The sequence below is a fragment of the Chrysemys picta genome, chromosome 9, assembly GCF_011386835.1.
Source record: "Chrysemys picta bellii isolate R12L10 chromosome 9, ASM1138683v2, whole genome shotgun sequence".
In the NCBI taxonomy this organism is placed as follows: Eukaryota; Metazoa; Chordata; order Testudines; family Emydidae; genus Chrysemys; species Chrysemys picta.
This window is the reverse complement of record NC_088799.1, coordinates 81,139,773-81,151,627: the sequence shown is the minus strand read 5'-3', so window position 1 is coordinate 81,151,627 and position 11,855 is coordinate 81,139,773. Positions and strand designations below refer to the sequence as shown.

The following is an 11,855-nucleotide window of genomic DNA, read 5'->3' as shown; positions in this document are numbered from 1 at the left end:
TGTATTACATGGGCCAGAGAACTTCCCCAAAATAATTCCTAGAGCAAAACTTTTAGAAAAACATCCATCTTCATTTAAAATGGTCAGTGATGGAGAGTTCACCACAACCCATGGTAAATTGTTCAATAGCTAATTACTGTCACCATTAAAAATTTACACCTTATTATTGGTTTGAATTTGTCTAGCTTCAACTTCCAGCCATTGGATTGTGTTGTACCAGTCTCTGCTAGATTGAAGAGCCTGTTAAACATTTGTTTCCCCCATAGGTACTGATAGACTGTAATCAAGTCAACCCTTAACCTTCTTTTTATTAAGCTAAATTGATCGAATATATCACTATAAGGGATGTTTCTAATCCTTTAATTATTCTTGTGGCTCTGCTCTGAACCCTTTCCAATTTACCAACATCCTTCTTGAATTGTGGGCACCAGAACTGAACACAGGATTCCAGCAGAGGTTGCACCAGTGCCAAATACAGAGGCTAAATAATCCTTCTACTCCTACTTGAGAGTCCTCTGTTTATACATCGCAGGACGGCATTAATCCTTTTGGTCAGAGCGGGAGTGTAAGTTCAGATGATTATCCATCATGACCTCCACATCTTTTTCAAAGTCACTGCTTTCCAGGATAGAGTCCCCATCCTGTGAGTATGGCCTACATTCTTTGTTCCTTTCATGGATGCCTCCCTGGTGGTGTGGTGGTGGTGGTTATGATTATTTTTTTACAATAGCATCCATTATGTGCTAGGTGCTTTCCAAACATGTAAGAATACTCCCTGCTTAGAGCTCACACATATACTACAATTGGAATGATACAGAGAAGATTAGCATAGCCCCTGTGCAAGAATGACACACAAACTTATGATCTAAAGACATAGGTCAGGGGAAGGAGAAAAACAATAGGCAAGATATATACAATGAAGGTACAAATCAGCAAGATTCACTGTAACTGGCACAGTAGTCCTGGGTCTCTACAGGGACTTAAAGTGGACAACCCAAGGGAGGTCAAACCATGCATAAGGACTGCATGGAAGAAAGCATAGAGATGATTATGTGAAAATCCAAGAAAGTAGGATGAGGTTGAGAACCTTGGCAGAATGGAGGGGACAGGGTGACATGAAGCCGGACAAGAGAAGATAAGCAGGGAGGGGCAGAATATGTAGCGCTTTGAAGTTGGGGGACACAGCATACATTTCGTATGACATTAGACAGGAAGCCAATGGAGGGATTCAAAAACAGGAGTTACACGGTCAGACCAATGAGCAATGAAGAGTTTACTCCCTTCAGAGTTTTTCAGTTTAGGCTTCCTCCTTTATACCCTTGTTGTTTCCGTGGCTGGCACTACTAGATGCCAGCTGTAACAGTAATGATGTTTTTACATTCACATCCCAGTTTGTTCATGATGGGGAGAAGAGCCTGAGCCTTACAGCATGCTAAATTAAGAAAAACCCAAGAAGAGTAGCCAAATCCTCACTACTGCTGTAAATTGATTTCAATGGAGTTTTGCTCATGTTGCCCCTGACCTGAGCAGCTACTTAATGTTCAGTTTCTTGGGGATATTCCAGTTAGGTGGAGAAATTGGTGACAGTCGAGTATTTCTTCAATGCAATCTTGTAATTCACAGGGATTATACAAAGTCCTATGTGTCTGAACACAGAAGGAATCAAATAGCAAGAAACAGCTTATTTTACTCACAGCACCAAGAACACTCTCTTTTCAGCCCATACCCCACCCAAAAAACTTCTCCCCAGGTTTCTTCCAGGGTCAGATACTTCGCTTTCAGCTGCTCCTTCATGGTGACTGTGTTTCTCTCTGGTCTTCTGTGTTCTCCCTTCTCTTGCTCGCACTCACATGTACCCACATTCCCCCCAAACAATACTCAAGAAAAACTCCTGCGTGGGGTCACATACTCCTTTTGTCCTAGGTGGGGGCTTATCGTTACAATTATGTTAATTGAAAGGTGTATTCACACCTATGAATCTCAATAAGGTTTTAACTCAACCCATAACAAGGTTTCACTCAGCTCCTGACAACCCATTTGCACCAGCAGAAAATTTGGCCCAATGTTTCTGGGTGCGTCAGATGCCATTGCAAGATAGTCAGTACTGCAGATTAAAAATAATTAAGCAGAAACACACAGCAACCACAGAGAGAACCTTTTGCCTCAAGTGTATTTATTAGTAGGCACCTATGGAAACCAAATGCCATCAACCACTTGAGGCAGTTGACTATCACTGTGCACAATCTGTTACTGTCACAACTATTGTGTGGTGGTGTGTTGCTAATATTAAATGACATTTCAGGATTTGACAAATATATGTGGTAAATAGTTTAGTTTTGTTTTTAAATACAGTCATTGCATGAAGTTATCCAAAACCAACAGGGGAAAAGTACAGGCTGACATTGAAGGAGAGGGCTTGAGTAGCTAGTAGGCGGGTGGTTTTAGCAAGCTGATAACTAGCAAAGCACAAGCAAGACTCCCTCACACTTGAGGCAGGGGGTAACAAGGTGACTCACAGTCCTGGGTACCCTGAGAACCATCCCACAAACATCCACAGCTGTCCAGTTGTACAGCAATCCCAGTGTTTCTTCAGCATGAGGGAAGGCACTATAAAAAAGACAACAATTATCCCAGTCTCAGGCCTCATACTTAGCAGTGGCTGCCAATACTATGGTAGTTTAGTGATGTGGACAAAAGTCTTTTAGAGATCAGTATGAGCAACATATCTATCTTCTCTTCCCATCCAGCTCAGAATTTGAGCAAAGGTTTGCAGAAGTGAGAGATTAAGTTCTTCAAAATTCTTGCCTTCATTTCCTTATGAGGGTTGTAAGCCTGCACATGCTTTATTTGATTAGTTACTGGGTCCTTTGCCACATGGAATGAGTAATTTACATGACCCAGAGGACTCTTCCCAAGCTGAGTAGCATGTGTGTGACACAGACCTGGTTAGTTATGCAACTTCTTCATATTTTATTTTATAGACCTTATTTATGGTGGCATTATTGTTTGGTGGCCTTTTGTCCTTTTTATTTTTTTGGCAGTGATGATGATTTTTCTGCTGTAATATAAACCAGGAGCTGCGTCCATGAGAGTATTCCAGGTCATTTTCACAGTACACTGCTCATAAACACTGGGCGGGCTGCCTGCCAGAAGTTCTCTGCCTGTCGTGGGGCAGACAGCTCTAGTGTTGCTGTGCACAATGGGACCATTATAATATATGTTTTAAAAAACAGACATTTTATTTTAAAGGTGGCCCAGAACCAAAATCTCTCTCTGTCTCTCTCTCCTGACTAGAAGCCCGGGACTGAATTAACAGGGGACGCTGCCGGTCAAGCCCGAGGTTTAGAACTGTGGGAGGGTCCATGACTGCAATAGCAGGAGCTGCAGGACAGGATGGAGGAACACTTGTAAAGCTCCATAGGGGAAGCCTTCAGATACTTGCCTACACTGAACTTGGCTGTAGACCAGTGGTTCTCAACCTGCAGCCCGCAGGCCACTTTCGGCCCAATCAGCACAGAGCTGCAGTCCATGTCACATCCTCAGGGCCATACAGGTAGTATTGGATGTGGCCCACAATGGTAAATAGGTTGAGAACCACTGCTGTAGACTGTCGGCCCAGCATTTGCATGAATACCTCATGCATTCAAAACTTTCAATAAAAAAAGCTTCTCTGGATCCATGGCAATTGGAATCACCAGGAAGATTAACATAATTTACCCATCATGTGGCTTCTTCTTGGACTCATTTTCCTTTATGAAACAATAGTGAACCATATCATTTATTGTTACTTCCTGCCTGCAGCCTATTCCCTTTGCTCACATCTTTCTCAGCAGTTCTGACAATCTTTGGCTGTAACTTCGCTAGCCCAGCTCCAGTCTTCAACTCTCATGTCTTGTCCAGAGTTGTGGAGTATGAAATGCATCCTGAGACAACCTCTGATCCAGGGAATCCCCAAAGTGTGAGATTAGACAGCCCCAGGAAATCAGAGTCCAGCAGCCAATATGTGACAGATGATTCATTCTTAGCCAAGCCCACCTCCCTGATTGCATATCACCAAGAATAGTTGGCAGGGTTAAGAAGAAGCAGTAAGGGGGCCAAGAGGAACAGGTTGTAGGCTGCAGAGACTCTAGGGGATTAGGGAGAAGGACGTGGGAAGAAGATGACCTGTTAGTGGCTGAGTATTAGTGATCAGAGGAAGGACAGGATGATCCATTGGAATTTATGGGTCACTGCACTGGAGTGAGAAGGAGGAAAAACTGCAATTTGGGATAAGTCTTCAAGGAATTGGGTCTCACCAGGCAGTGAGTCCCTTCACACATTATTATACAATTGGATTCAGGAAATGATCCCATAAGCTGCTGAGTGGTCTCAACTCCTATGGTAGTCCTGTTAGAGTTGAGAGCACTCCAAACCTAGCAGCTTGCAGGACTGGGCTGAATATTTGCAAAGGCCATGCGCACTCTGTACTAGCCCACACGGCTACGATCTAGGAAGCTTGGAAAAATGAGATAGGGTTTGACTTATTCTGGAGGCAAATCATAGGAACTTGACCTGAGACCCCAGGAGGACCTATTTGGAAAAACAAAATGAACTCAGCTTAGGGAATATGGAGGGAGGTGTCCTTTTGCAGCCTGCTTGCACGGTTCAGAGCTCAACTGTCATAAGTGAAAACAATAGATTAATCTATCATTTCATTCATTGCGGTTGGTTTTGCCCTTGACTCTGTTGATCTTTCCAAGGCAAATATCAAACAGTTTTGGCCTTTCAGCTATAGTGAAAACAAACTTCCGTTGATTTATTACTTTAATTCTTAATTAAACATTTCTTTTGTAGCTGCTCACTCATATGCAACACCTTTGGCTTCAAGAGGAGTTTGGAACAAAGTAAGGAATAGAGGAACCTTGCTTTGGTTATGGGTAGCACTACCTCTTGGCTCAGACACAGATAATTTCATCTTTACCTGAAAGATGTAAAGAGGAGTAAGGAAGCAAGGTTGTGTATGGCTACAGATAAGTGTGCAGAGCTTAGGGGACTGGATGTCTCATGGAACGGATAGTGGCACATTGAGCCATTCGCCTCTGTTTCCAGCTTGGATCCAGCCCAGCTGACTAGTGAGCTGTGATAGGAAGTTACCTGTCTGGCAGCAGTCCAAATGATATAAATCTCAGTCCACATCCCAACAAACACTGGCACTAACTGGCATCCTGGTTGTCAATCTCAGAAGAGACCAGAGATTGCTGGGGCCTTGGAGACTGAACTTGCTTCTTAAGGAGTTCCTGCTAGTTCAGGGGAAAGGCATCATAGCAAGGAGTTTGGAGGAAATTTGTAGCTTGAGCAATAGCAGTACATCTGTTCTGGGAATAAAAGAGAAGGCTGCCAAGCTCACATTTTGTCAGCATGCACTACATAAAAAGAGTCCAGAGCCAAAGGACTGGTGTACAAAGGAAAGTGGTTTCATGACGTGCACAGTTGGGGTAATAGCAAGGTGATTGAGTACAAACTCCTCTTTCTTGTCTCTTCTCCAACAGTAGGATCAACAGGGTGAATTAACTAGTAGAAATGGAGAAGTAAGTAAGAGCTGTTACAGACAAGACCCAAGACACCTGAGCTTATAACAGTTGGACAGTTGTGCTTTAAGCATCTAGAACAGGGCCTTTTAAAATATTCGTTGTTTGGATCCCATTTCAACAGAGGAGGGGTCTTGTGGACATGTCTCCTCTCATTCATAATTGTGGGTACCACCTCCCCTCCATCTAGAAACCTATTAGAAGTAGTAACAACACCAATTGTTTGCATGGGGAACTAGCATTAGGGAAAATGCCAATCAAAGCTGGATGAAAAACAGGGAGATGATTTCATGAAACACTTATTTGGAAGTTGATTCCAGTTCACAGGGTTTGTAATAATCCATTTTCTGGCTTTCACAAAACTTCCCCTTCTTTTTATTGACTAGAAACTTTATTTGAATTTTTATTGAGATGTTCTCCAATAATTTATCAAAATCACTATCTAAATTTTTTAGACTACCAAAAACTACATTTTCTTACTCAGTGTTTGGTAAATAAAAAATGTTATGGACATGGCTTTGAAAAATGATTTAAAAGAAAACTTGGCAAAAATGTCACTAATTCTATCACAGAAAAATGTTGTGGAGTAGTTTGTGATCAATTCAATAGTGTTGCCATTTTTTCAGGAAAAGTTTTTTTTTTTTTTAAACAAAACAGAGACTATTTTCTGATGAAAAATGTATGTGGAAAAAAAAGGTCAGTCAGCTCCCATACAAACTCTGTCTCTACCTGCCGTTCATTATGCAGTAGGAACTGGAAATAAGGAGAAGACCCAACACAATGCAAGCAGCCCTGTCTGTGCACCTAACAAGTAACTGTTCTATGAGCTACCAGTGTTCCGTGAACAATAGAGAGATTGCTGTTGGAGACCATCTAAAGTATGTTTTAGAAATGTTTCTCTGTTGCAGCTGTTTTAATCCTTCTTTTGTATGTATTCTTACCTATAGTTTCCAAAGATCATGTTAGCCTCCCCCATGTAACTGCTACCAGAGTAGAAATACAATATATGCTCTCAGTATCACAGAGCCGACACACTAGGGTAGCTCTATTTAATAACTTAATCATAAGCCAATGTAATTTTCATATTACATGAAGCTTTGTATGTCATTTTCATGGGAGTAAGGCTGCATATGCAATGTTCACACTGCTGAGGCAGTGTCATATAACACTATCTTTAGGGACCTTGACATTTTAATTTGTATGTAAAATGCCATGAACATCTCTTGCACTCTATACAGAATAGAAAATTGACCATATTTTGAGGTTGTTTCATTATTCAGGGGGAAGCAGGATGAAGATAATATAACAACAGAGGGAGAAAAGTGAGTCTATAGCCAAAATCCATATATGATCAAATTGATCCCACAGTCTCATCCAGGGAAATCAGAAATGTTATTTCAGAAAAATTCAGGGGAAGGAGAAAAGTTGTGATATAATATAATCACATAATGTTCTATATGTTATTAGGCAAAGTGGAGGGGGTGTGTGTGCAAAAAGTGGAAGACCTAGTGGAGCATATAGACCTACAAAAAGTCTGGGAGGGAGGGCAACTGCACCCCTGGCCTCATAGCAAATGGTGCCCCAATGGAAATACCAAGATGAAGGAGCTGGTAGCATGTTCTGCATTGTTGCATTGTCTGAAATACTCATCCTTTTAGAGGGGAAAGTGGGTTTTCTTTAACATGCCATCTGTGGCACTAGCCATTGGTGTGGCTCTAAATATTCTTCTACCCTACATATAATATACAATACAGTATTGGCATATTCCTTCTGACCTTCAGTCCTTATATATACTAACTAAACTCAGCATAACAGTGTCAGCTGTCAAAGGGAAAGCAAAATTATCTCTTTGTATTTATTTACCCATTTAAAAAAAAAAACGTTTTCCTCATGCTGGCTTCTGATTAGTCCTTTGGAAGATAGATACAGCATTTCCCCAGTTCATATTGTTTCTCCTCTGTTGCATCTGCAGTATTGCTCAGAAGTGCTGCGCTCTGTACATTGTTTCAAAATAAAGACAAATAAAATGGTTTGTTGTTGTAGGGTTGCTTTAAAACAATGACCTGTACTGGCTTTGTTTTGCTTGTTAAGGGTTCCTGTAAGCACAGTTCCCATTGATAGTTGGGACGGTGTAACCTTTTCCCTTCCATCAAAGGCAGGAACACAGGACATGGTGATAAGGGGCCAGCTGGCAATAAGTCCTTTCTCTAGGGGCAGATGAGGTCACATTCTGACCCGTACAGCATAAGATCGTGCTTTAACAAATGAGATTTAAAATCAATTCAACAGGAGAGCTTTGTAAAAACCTGGAAAAAAGTGAATCTTGGGATCTGACTTCCCTTCAAGCCACAAACAGCCTCTGCACACAGCACATATATACATTCATTATACTCAGCTCACTTCCTCTCCCTAGCCAGATAGTCCACAAACAAACAGAGAAACCCAGGCATTCATACAGTACTGACAGAGCAGCTGGAAAGGCTGTGTTTCCACAGTAAATACTGCGAGGGCTGAGCCTCGGAGTGGTGGTTGTCGCTATATATTAGGTCTTGAGAGCTACGGACATACTGTGTATGAAATCTTCATTTATAATCTGTATAAGGAACACTGCCATGCTTACAAGGATGTCCTAGCTGCCAAGGAACTGTGCTACGTAAACAAGGTAAAAGTAATTCTGAGATGTATCTGAACCACCTTCTTGTCTCCCCAGTAATTAAGGAGACTTTGAACCAAGAAGGGGAAGTAGGGAAAGATAAATTTACCAAAAGAGACGCAAGAGCATAAGGAAAACAAAAGACATAACACACACTGTATGGCCACCACAACAGAGGCAGCAAGAGTGATGATAATAGAATAATGCATTCTTAGTAAAGGAATAAACTTCATTATATTGAAGGTTTTTCAATATAGACAGATCTCAAAATGTTTTCCAGCAGAGTTTTTTTAGATATGTACTGCTGACCTGCTACTCCTTGTTATTGCCTGGTCTGCTGCTTTCCAGCTGCTAAGAGGCTTCAGAACAACAAAATCAAACATTTGAACCATCAACTTGTACGTGAGGCTAATCTGAGTAAGCATAGCTCCCTGATCTAAGTCCTTCCCTGTCTGACATTATAGTCCCACATCTGTCAGTTAGGCCCCAGTTCAGGAAAGCACTTAAACATGTACTTAATGTGGGACTTCAATTGGATAAAGTTGAAGCATGTGTTTAAGTGCTAACCTGAATACACTTTCCTGAATCAAGGCCTGAAATGTATGCCACTCAGAGAAGCTCTATTCAAAAATAAATACTATAACTATGGGCTTACAGTTCTGCCATTAGCTTTGCACATAGAAAAACATCTGATGTAAGAGTATATAACACAGCAGCCTGCTGGAAGAATGAATAGGAAAGGATTATATGTAAAGATCTTGGGGCATAAACATGACCCAGAATGTTAATATCTTGCACTTTAATAGCACTTTTAATGGGAGGCTCTCAAGGCATTTTGCAAATGTTAATTAAGTCTCACCTGTAAAAGTGTTATGCTATACAAAGCACACAGGATCTTTTCAGGAGAAGGCAAAAACACTGCATTTATTGAAAATACAACAGTTAGCATATGCTTTTTAGTCACGCACACACATACACACACGCACACAAGAGTCCTGCCAGTTGATGTTCATAGTTACCAGTCTGTTGTAGCTCAAGTCAATCTAATGGCCAGTTAGATTGAGCAGGAGTGACGAGCTGGGCTCTTGTCAGTTGTGACCCGATGCTCCGAGGCTTTGCAGGACTGAACCCAGAGTTCCAATGCAAAACACCCCAGCTTTATAGTTGTAAATTCCCATTTGAGTCCATGCATTTTGCAATGTCATCCTGTAATCATTAGTCCTTAAGTGGTGTTATCATTTGATGGTTATTGTCGTGCTTCCCATTGTTATCTTCTATTTGTTGTCTCGCCTTTGGGAGTGCCTGCCTCACCTCTGAGGTCATCAATGCTGCTAACATGTTTTGCATGGGATACAATGAATGTTTTCTGATTGTCTCCTGGTTTTTCCAAGTCTCTCACTTTTTCTTGACCATCTGGACATTTGTGATGGCTTTCACACTTTATCTTTTCCTGATGCATTCATTCCTCATTCACACAAATATTCAAAGGTGTATAGACAGTAGTTCATATTCAGCAGAATACATTGTAAATCAAGCCTTGCTAAATCTTGTAACTAAAACAATTCACATTGGGGCTTCAGGCCCTCAACATTCCTCTAATCTCCTTAACATAGACACAATACAAGATCCTATCTCTTACTTACTAAAACTTTAAAACAAAGAAATGTATATTTAACTAGAGTGCCTAATTTGTAATACATATAGGAAACCATAGTAGACATTATAACTTATCCTAAAACAAAAGGGTGACCATAATCAATCAGTCATAAGGATTGTTCTGTCATTCCTTTCTGCTATTCAAAAAGGTGGCTGGCAGGATGAAATCAAATCATACATTAATTCTCATAGTACAATTATAAAATCCTGCTCCTACGAAAGAACAGGATTATATGGCCTTGAATGGATACTGTAATTCTAAGAACCACTGTGTGGAGCTAGCTGGGATAATAGGGAGGTAATTCGACCATTTGAAGAAGTCACACAGGTCTACCTAGCCCATTTTCTCATTGCTGGTTCTCTGCTCTGCAGTTCTGGTCCCTTTGGGTCTACATTAGACCTAAACTTCCTAAAATTTCCTACCATTGCTACCACCAGTGATAGTAAAAGGAGGCGCACTTAGTGTGGGTAAGCAGATGGTGCTTCAATCATCATGATATCTAGACCGGCTCTGACCACGACTAGACCATACAGTGGATAAAGTGCAAATTGCCACTGCACATTCACACTGCCACTTTGCTACTGCCAGTGGCACTGCTACAGTGGGTAGGGGAGATTTTTTGGGGGGGGGGGGGGAGTGAGAAGAGGTTAGTTCAGATACCCCTGTCTATTGTGGGTTATTTAAAAGCCAGAGGCTAGCTCTTCGGTCTGTGCAAATATTCTATCTATGGTCACATGCAGCAGATCTCGTTCACATAGGGCCCATTCATGCAGAACACTGAATGCCTGCAGTTTCCCTTGTCTCCAGAGGATGTTGAGGGTGCTCTGCACCTCCCAGGATCTTCTCCTTAGTCAAGGCAGAAGAGCTTTTTTGCATTATGAAGATGCCAGCGTGCACAAGCAGCTCAGTGCAGCGCTGCTGAGGACTCGTGCTATGTTTAAGTCAATATTGGTTCATTTTTTGTGGTAAATTCTGTTATGCTGGCATGTGTGCTAGGCATTTTGTGTTGATTTTCGCTTGCTCCAGTTAAATTGGTATCTTAGCAGGAGATGTCTGAAAAGTGCACTTGGATTGCAAATTGTTTTAGCTGGGGCTTGCTGCTTCTGTCCTGCAAGTGCAGGGCTAAATTGTGCATCTGTGGAACCTACAACCCACGTGGTATACAGCAGCCAGCTTCTAATTATAAGGCCAACATGAACATATTAAATGGTACTATGCTTTACACATGCCACTGGCCACACATTTACTTCTGGAGTGAATTCGAAATCCTAGTCTTAATCTACAAGGCCTTGAACAGCCTGGGACTTGATTACCCCTCGGATTACCCCCATCCAAGACAGCTACATTCCACAGCAATAAAGCCCAGTACAAGGTGTGACAGAGCATTCCCAGCAGCTGTTTTGGAATTCTTTCCCAGAGGGGGACAGGTTGAGCCCCAGCCAAACCACATTTAGGTCAACATGACAGAATCAGCATTTGGTTAAAGCTTTCAGCCCAGTAACAACTTGCCCATGGCTGGCTGGAAGTGCAACTCCAGTTTAATATTTGCTAAAATGGTTTCAGAGCATTTGGAAACAAAAGTGGGACTTTTGGGGTGAGAGAACTGAACTTTCTCAAATTTACTTAGCAGTGTCAGGGATTAATGGGTGGTAGGCGGTGAGCATTGCTCTTTGATGTATCTGAGCCCTGGATGCTTTCCATCATAGCTATAACCAAGCATTCGCAGGTGACTACTAACTTGTTTGTGTCTACCGCAAATAGCAATAGCAGTGACAGGAAATGGTCACTAAGCTTTATACAGGATAAAACAGATTAATTTGGTGTTTGGACCCCATTGGGAGTGGGGTATCTGAGTGCTAGAGACAGGAACACTTCTTAAGCTGTTTTCAGTTAAGGCTGCAGCTTGTGGGGGACGTAGTTGAGACTTGGATCTGTGTTTGCAGCAGGCAAGGGTGTCTGGCTCAAACAAGGCAAGGTA

General features: G+C 41.7%; 1 non-coding gene across 1 annotated transcript; it reads left to right on the top strand.

The window, feature by feature from the left end:
* The first annotated feature begins 777 nt into the window (after positions 1–777).
* On the top strand, positions 778–880 carry LOC112060226 (U6 spliceosomal RNA). The gene has a single exon (XR_002889538.1). It is a non-coding gene; the product is annotated as a U6 spliceosomal RNA (small nuclear RNA).
* Positions 881–11,855: the final 10,975 nt, after the last annotated feature.